The sequence below is a fragment of the Triticum aestivum genome, chromosome 6D, assembly GCF_018294505.1.
Source record: "Triticum aestivum cultivar Chinese Spring chromosome 6D, IWGSC CS RefSeq v2.1, whole genome shotgun sequence".
Classification (NCBI taxonomy): Eukaryota; Viridiplantae; Streptophyta; class Magnoliopsida; order Poales; family Poaceae; genus Triticum; species Triticum aestivum.
The window spans coordinates 61,327,882-61,336,566 of NC_057811.1; the positions used below are offsets into that span (position 1 = coordinate 61,327,882).

An 8,685-nucleotide genomic window follows, 5' to 3' on the forward strand; every position below is an offset into this window, starting at 1 on the left:
TCTAGATTACACAGTAATGATTCTAACACCCATGGAGTCTTGGTTTTGATCATGTTTTGCTCATGAGAGAGGCTTAGTCAACGGGTCTGCAACATTCAGATCCGTGTGTATCTTGCAAATCTCTATGTCTCCCTCCTTGACTTGATCCCGGATGGAATTGAAGCGTCTCTTGATGTGCTTGGTTCTCTTGTGAAATCTGGATTCCTTTGCCAAGGCAATTGCACCAGTATTGTCATAAAAGATTTTCATTGGACCCGATGCATTAGGTATGACACCTAGATCGGATATGAACTCCTTCATCCAGACTCCTTCATTTGTTGCTTCTTAAACAGGTATGTACTCCGCTTCACATGCAGATCCCGCCACGACGCTCTGCTTGAAACTGCACCAACTGACAGCTCCACCATTCAAAATAAATATGTACCCGGTTTGTGACTTAGAGTCATCTGGATCAGTGTCAAAGCTAGCATCGACGTAACCATTTACGACGAGCTCTTTGTCACCTCCATAAACGAGAAATATATCCTTGGTCCTTTTCAGGTACTTCAGGATGTTCTTGACCGCTGTCCAGTGATCCACTCCTGGATTACTTTGGTACCTCCCTGCCAGACTTATGCCAAGGCACACATCAGGTCTGGTACACAGCATAGCGTACATGATAGAACCTATGGCTGAGGCATAGGGAATGACTTTCATTTTCTCTCTATCTTCTATAGTGGTCGGGCATTGAGTCTGACTCTATTTCACACCTTGCAACACAGGCAAGAACCCTTTCTTTGACTGACCCATTTTGTACTTCCTTAAAACTTTGTCAAGGTATGTGCTTTGTGAAAGTCTTATTAAGCATCTTGATCTATCTCTATAGATCTTGACGCCCAATATATAAGCAGCTTCACCGAGGTCTTTCATTGAAAAACTTTTATTCAAGTATCCTTTTATGCTATCCAGAAATTCTACATCATTTCCAATCAACAATATTTCATCCACATATAACATTAGAAATGCTATAGAGCTCCCACTCACTTTCTTGTAAATACAGGTTTCTCCAAAAGTCTTTATAAAACCATATGCTTTGATCACACTATCAAAACATTTATTCCAACTCCGAGATGCTTGCACCAGTCCATAAATGGATCGTTGGAGCTTGCACACTTTGTTAGCATCCTTTGGATCGATAAAACCTTCTGGTTGCATCATATACAACTCTTCTTCCAGAAATCCATTCAGGAATGCAGTTTTTACATCCATTTGCCAAATTTCATAATCATAAAATGCGGCAATTGCTAACATGATTCGGACGGACTTAAGCATCGCTACGAGTGAGAAGGTCTCATCGTAGTCAACTGCTACCTCTTGAGCATGCGTTGGTTTTCCCTTGAAGAGGAAAGGGTGATGTAGCAAAGTAGCGTAAGTATTTCCCTCAGTTTTAAGAACCAAGGTATCAATCTAGTAGGAGGCCACACGCAAGTCCCTCGTACCTACACAAACAAATAAGAACCTTGCAACCAACGCGATAAAGGGGTTGTCAATCTCTTCACGACCACTTGGAAAAGTGAGATCTGATAGAGATGATAAGATAATATTTTTGGTATTTTTGTTGTATAGAGTGAAAAGTAAAAATTGCAAAATAAACGGCAAAAGAAATAGCTAGTTGACGGGAGATTAATATGATGGAAAATAGACCCGGGGGCCATAGGTTTCACTAGTGGCTTCTGTCAAGATAGCATAAGTATTACGGTGGGTGAACAAATTACTGTCGAGCAATTGATAGAACTGACCATAGTTATGAGAATATCTAGGCATGATCATGTATAGGCATCACGTCTGCAACAAGTAGACCGACTCCTGACTACATCTACTACTATTACTCCACACATCGATCGCTATCCAGCATGCATCTAGAGTATTAAGTTCATAAGAACAGAGTAACGCATTAGGCAAGATGACATGATGTAGAGGGATAAACTCAAGCAGTATGATATAAACCCCATCTTTTTATCCTCGATGGCAACAATACAATACGTGTCGTTTCCCCGTCTGTCATTGGGATCGAGCAACGCAAGATTAAACCCAAAGCTAAGCACTTCTCCCATTGCAAGAAAGATCAATCTAGTAGGCCAAACCAAACTGATAATTCGAAGAGACTTGCAAAGATAACCAATCATACATAAAAGAATTCAGAGAAGATTCAAATATTGTTCATAGATAATCTTGATCATAAACCCACAATTCATCGGATCTTGACAAACACACCGCAAAAAAGAGTTACATCGAATAGATCTCCAAGAAGATCGAGGAGAACTTTGTATTGAGATCCAAAGAGAGAGAAGAAGCCATCTAGCTAATAACTATGGACCCGAAGGTCTGAGGTAAACTACTCACACATCATCGGAGAGGCTATGGTGTTGATGTAGAAGCCCTCCGTGATCGATGCCCCCTCCGGCGGAGCGCCGGAAAAGGCCCCAAGATGGGATCTCACGGGTACAGAAGGTTGCGGCGGTGGAAATAGGGTTTCGTGGTGCTCCTCGATGGTTTCGGGGTACGTAGGTATATATAGGAGGAAGAAGTAGGTTGGAGGAGCCACGAGGGGCCCACGAGGGTGGGGGTGCGCCTCCCTGCCTCGTGGCCTCCTCGGTTGTTTCTTGACGTCCACTCCAAGTCCTCTGGATCACGTTTGTTTCAAAAATCACGCTCCCGAAGGTTTCATTTTGTTTGAACTCCGTTTGATATTCCTTTTCTGCAAAACACTGAAATAGGTAAAAAAATAGCAATTTGCACTGGGCCTTGGGTTATTAGGTTAGTCCCAAAAATAATATAAAAGTTTATAATAAATCCCATTAAACATCCAAAACAGAATATATAATAGCATGGAGCAATCAAAAATTATAAATACGTTGGAGACGTATCGTCAACTCCTTGAACTTGTCGAAAACCTTTCGCAACAAGTCGAGCTTTGTAGACAGTAACATTACCGTCAGCGTCAGTCTTCTTCTTGAAGATCCATTTATTTTCTATGGCTTGTCGATCATCGGGCAAGTCAACCAAAGTCCACACTTTGTTCTCATACATGGATCCCATCTCAGATTTCATGGCCTCAAGCCATTTCGCGGAATCTGGGCTCATCATCGCTTCCTCATAGTTCGTAGGTTCGTCATGGTCAAGTAACATGACCTCCAGAACAGGATTACCGTATCACTCTGGTGCGGATCTTACTCTGGTTGACCTACAAGGTTCGGTAGTAACTTGATCTGAAATTATATGATCATCATCATTAGCTTCCTCACTAATTGGTGTAGGAGTCATAGGAACTGATTTCTATGATGAACTACTTTCCAATAAGGGAGCAGGTACAGTTACCTCATCAAGTTCTACTTTCCTCCCACTCATTTCTTTCGAGAGAAACTCATTCTCTAGAAAGGATCCATTCTTAGCAACCAATATCTTGCCTTCGGATCTGTGATAGAAGGTGTACCCAACAATCTCTTTTGGGTATCCTATGAAGACACATTTCTCCGATTTTGGTTCGAGCTTATCAAGTTGAAGCTTTTTCACATAAGCATCGCAGCCCCAAACTTTAAGAAACGGCAACTTGGGTTTCTTGCCAAACCACAGTTCATAAGGTGTCGTCTCAACGGATTTAGATGGTGCCCTATTCAACGTGAATGCAGCTGTCTCTAAAGCATAACCCCAAAATGATAGCGGTAAATCAGTAAGAGACATCATAGATCGCACCATATCCAATAAAGTGCGGTTACGACACTCGGACACACCATTATGCTGTGGTGTTCCGGGTGGCGTGAGTTGCGAAATTATTCTGCATTGTTTCAAATGAAGACCAAACTCGTAACTCAAATATTCTCCTCCACGATCAGATCGCAGAAACTTTATTTTCTTGTTACGATGATTTTCCACTTCACTCTGAAATTCTTTGAACTTTTCAAATGTTTCAGACTTATGTTTCATCAAGTAGATATACCAATATCTGCTCAAATAATCTGTGAAGGTCAGAAAATAACGATACCCGCCGCGAGCCTCAACATTCATTGAACCACATACATCAGTATGTATTATTTCCAATAAATCTGTTGCTCGCTCCATTATTCCGGAGAACGGAGTTTTAGCCATCTTGCCCATGAGGCATGGTTCGCAAGTACCAAGTGATTCATAATCAAGTGATTCCAAAAGTCCATCAGTATGGAGTTTCTAGATGCGCTTTACACCAATATGACCCAAACGGCAGTGCCACAAATAAGTTGCACTATCATTATCAACTCTGCATATTTTGGCTTCAATATTATGAATATGTGTATCACTACTATCGAGATTCAACAAAAATAGACCACTCTTCAAGGGTGCATGACCATAAAAGATATTAGTCATATAAATAGAACAACCATTATTCTCAGACTTAAATGAATAACAGTCTCGCATTAAACAAGATCCAGATATAATGTTCATGTTTAACGCTGGCACCAAATAACAATTATTTAGGTCTAAAACTAATCCCGAAGGTAGATGTAGAGGTAGCGTGCCGACGGCGATCACATCGACTTTGGAACCATTTCCCACGCGCATTGTCACCTCGTCCTTAGCCAATCTTCGCTTAATCCGTAGTCCCTGTTTCGAGTTGCAAATATTAGCAACAGAACCAGTATCAAATACCCAGGTACTATTGCGAGCATTAGTAAGGTACACATCAATAACATGTATATCACATATACCTTTGTTCATTTTGCATCCTTCTTATCCGCCAAATACTTGGGGTAGTTCCGCTTCCAGTGACCAGTCCCTTTGCAGTAGAAGCACTCAGTCTCAAGCTTAGGTCCAGACTTGGGCTTCTTCACTTGAGCAGCAACTTGCTTTGCCGTTCTTCTTGAAGTTCCCCTTTTTCCCTACCCTTTTTCTTAAAACTGGTGGTCTTGTTGACCATCAACACTTGATTAGGGATGGCAATTTTGCCCATGGGTATGGGTACCCGTGGATACCCTACCCGAAAACAGTGGGCATGGGTGAGACTTTCTACCGTTTCATACCCATGGATAATGGGTATCCATACCCGCAAAATATATGGGTAGGGTATGGGTATGAAGTTATACCCATGGGTAACCCAATGGATACCCAAAACATTAATAAATAAATTAAATCATATAATATATGGGTAAACGTATAGTAATTACCTTAACTAGCCCATGGACCACAAGCCCATAGCCGGCCATCCCACTAGACCCCTCGTAATCCTACAGCAATTATCTTCTCTGCTTTTCCTCGACCTCGAAAGACGAAGCAATCGAGGGCGCAGTTACTCGTCACCGTCGTTGATTCATCCCCAACCGAGGCGCCCCACTACTCTGCATCTTCGATTCTTCATCTCCCTTACTTCTACTTAATCCTTTCCCAATTCCCAGTCACTTCTACCCGTCGCCGTCCAGCTTTGCCGCCGCCTAGGGGCAGCTCGCTCGCCGCCCGCTAGGGCTGCTCCCTCGACGCCCCTCCTTCCTCCGGCTAGAGCCTCTCCCAGGCTGCCCTTCCTTCCCGCCGACTAGATCTGCTCGCTGGCCGCCCTTCCTTGACGCCGGGTAGGGCTCTTCACTACTCCTCCAGCGACCATGGCCGGCAGAGGTCAAAGAGTCAAAGCTCAAAAATCACGTGGAGTGGAGAAGCAGAGCAACGTTAGTTCAAGGGAAGAGGTGAGTATTTTTCTTTAGTGATGGCATACAGTAATCCTAAACTGCCCTGATAATTTTTCTTTAGTGATGGAATTTTGATGGCATAAAAAGATCACTTGTGATAGAATATAGTATGCATAAATTTGCTTTAGTGATGGAATTTTGATGGCATACAGTAAGCATAAATTCACATCATAATTTTTGCCTATTTTTTAAGGTTGTTGGAATGGCGTCCCCTAACACCGGCTCGTCACCATCACCCGCAGAAGAGAGGTCAGCTGTGAATATGTCCGCAATACAACAAGCTGATGCTACTGAAAGTGAGGTAGTGAATGCTGGTACACAATCTGGTTCTAAGAGAAAACGTAGATCTGTGGTTTGGAATGATTTTGAGGAAGTAATTGTTGATGGGAAATTGAAAGCTGAATGTGTGTTCTGTCACAAGAAACTTAGTGGGGAACAGTCTCATGGGACCTCACATTTAAGGTCTCATTTGGAAACATGTGATGCTAAGAAATCCAAAGATTCAAAACAACAAAAATTGAGGTTGACAAAAGGTGATGCTGGGAAAGTCAATTTAGAAAACTATGTATTCGACCAAGATGTTGCTAGGAAAGAACTTGCTATCATGATATGTGTGCATGAGTACCCTCTGTCCATTGTTGATCATGCTGGTTTCAGATCTTTTTGTGCATCTTTACAACCTATGTTCAAGATGGTCAGTAGAAATACAATTAAGAATGATATAATTGGTCTCCATCAAACACAAAAGAACGCCATGATCCAGTATTTCGCAAAATTCAACCATCGAGTGGCTGTGACTAGTGACTTGTGGACTGCTGGACATCAAAAGAAAGGCTATATGGTTGTTACTGCACATTTCATTGATGAAGACTAGGAATTAAAGAGTTTTCTCTTAAGGTAAAAACCATATCCATGCATTGTAATCTAAAACTATTTTGTCTACATGTAAATCTGAAACTGTTTTATCTACTTGCTGTTTGAAACTGATTTATGTATTATGTTCCAGGTTCATGTATGTGCCATGCCCTCATAACCCTGAAGTTATATGCGAAGCACTACATCAAGTCCTCGTCGAGTGGCATCTTGAGAGGAAGATATCTACAGTGACTCTTGACAATTGTGCGGCAAATGATAAAGCTATTTGGAATATGGAAGATAAGTTGGATTCTAACTCTCTTATGTTGCAAGGCAAGCTAATCCATATGCGTTGTTGTGCACATATATTAAATTTGATTGTTCAAGATGGAATGAGTGTCTTGAAAGAAGGTATAGAGAGGGTCCGTGATAGTTTTGCTTATTGGTCAGCCACACCAAAGAGGCATGAAAGGTTTGAAAAGATGGCACGGACTCTGAACATTCCATACACTAGAAAGATTGGACTTGATTGTAAAACACGATGGAACTCAACTTATCTCATGCTTAGCACTACATTGCAATATCAAGAATTTTTTTATCGTCTAAGTTGACAAGTTAAACAGTTTGAGTGTTGTCCAACAATAGAAGATTGGAATTTTGCGAAGGAGGTTTGTGATAAGCTAAAGATCCTTTATGGTATCACAGAGTTATTGTCGGGCACTAAATACGTGACATCTAATATTTTCTTTCCAAAGATATGATGTATTCGTTTGGCAATAAGGAAATGGTCAGCTAGTAATAATGAATTGATGCAAAAGATGTCCGAAGAAATGAAGGAAAAGTTCGATAAGTATTGGCTTGATGTGCATGGTCTTATGGCCATGGCCACTATTCTTGATCCTAGGTATAAAACTCACATGCTGCATGCTTTATTTGGATCTCTTTATGGATATGAACATGTTGCCAATAAAGTTGATGAGATAAAAAACTTATGGTTGAATTGTTGCTTGAATACCAAGAATCCGACGAGCCTGCTGCTTCTGTCCAAGTTGCTATCCAAGCTGACAAAGATCAGGACGATGAAGCGGGCATATTACTTGATCAATATATGATGCAGCAGCCCATTGTTTCTTCTCAGCTACACACAGAATTGGACTTGTACTTGGAGGAGCCTGCTCTCCCTAGAACACAAGAGGTTGACATCATTACTTGGTGGAAGGTTGGAGGTATGAAGTATCCCACCTTGCAAAGGATTGCTCATGATATATTACCCATTCCAGTCACAACCGTGGCATCCGAATCTGCATTTAGTACCAGCGGCAGAATACTTAGTGCACATCGAAGTCTCCTTGCACCCAAAACCGCTGAAGCTCTTATGTGCATGCAAGCATGGAGTCGTGCTAATATGTTTGGTAATAATCCATTCATTTCATTCATGAATAATTATGAATTGTATTTTGTTTTCTTTGACTATCTTCTAACTAAATGTCGAATAATTTTGCTTTAGATAATGTCACATCCGACCACTTTGCGATTCAATCTGTTCTTGAAGATGAACAAGAAGCTATGGTAACAATATGTTGCATCCATTTACAACTTATCCTGTTCATACCAATGATGTTATTGTGTACATCCTTATACTTTTTATTTCTTTTGCAGGAGGAATGTGTACACCATTGAAGACTAAAATGAGCAAGTGGCGTGCAGGAGGGACGTGCTGTTAGCATTGAAGCATGGGCGCACATTGTTGTTATTCATGCCATGTTGTTTGGCTCATTGGTTGATTGTTCTTAGCATTGCAAGTTCGCAAATTATTATTTTTCTTAATGTTAGTTTGTAATGGAGAATAAGACCTTTAATTGTGTGTCAAATGTCATTGTGAACTTTTATGTAAGTGCAAACCTGATTCTGATGGATGAGTACCTGAATTTAGACTTTTTTCTCATCTTAATTTGTTATGTCAATGCTATATATTATGCCCACCGGATACCCATTGGTTATAGGATACCCGATGGGTATGGGCATGGGTACTAATTCGTGCCCATGGATAGTGAAGTGGGTGGGTATAGAAAAAAAATTGGGTATGGGTTTGGGTAGAAAAAGGTCGTACCCGCCCATACCCTACCCATTGCCATCCCTA

The 8,685-nt window shown here is 41.2% G+C and overlaps 1 long non-coding RNA gene across 1 annotated transcript; it reads left to right on the plus strand.

The window, feature by feature from the left end:
- Positions 1-5,236: 5,236 nt before the first annotated feature.
- On the plus strand, positions 5,237-8,429 carry LOC123141072 (uncharacterized). Its single transcript, XR_006470159.1, has 5 exons — positions 5,237-5,687; positions 5,884-6,587; positions 6,697-7,957; positions 8,053-8,114; positions 8,205-8,429. It is a non-coding gene; the product is annotated as an uncharacterized lncRNA (long non-coding RNA).
- Positions 8,430-8,685: the final 256 nt, after the last annotated feature.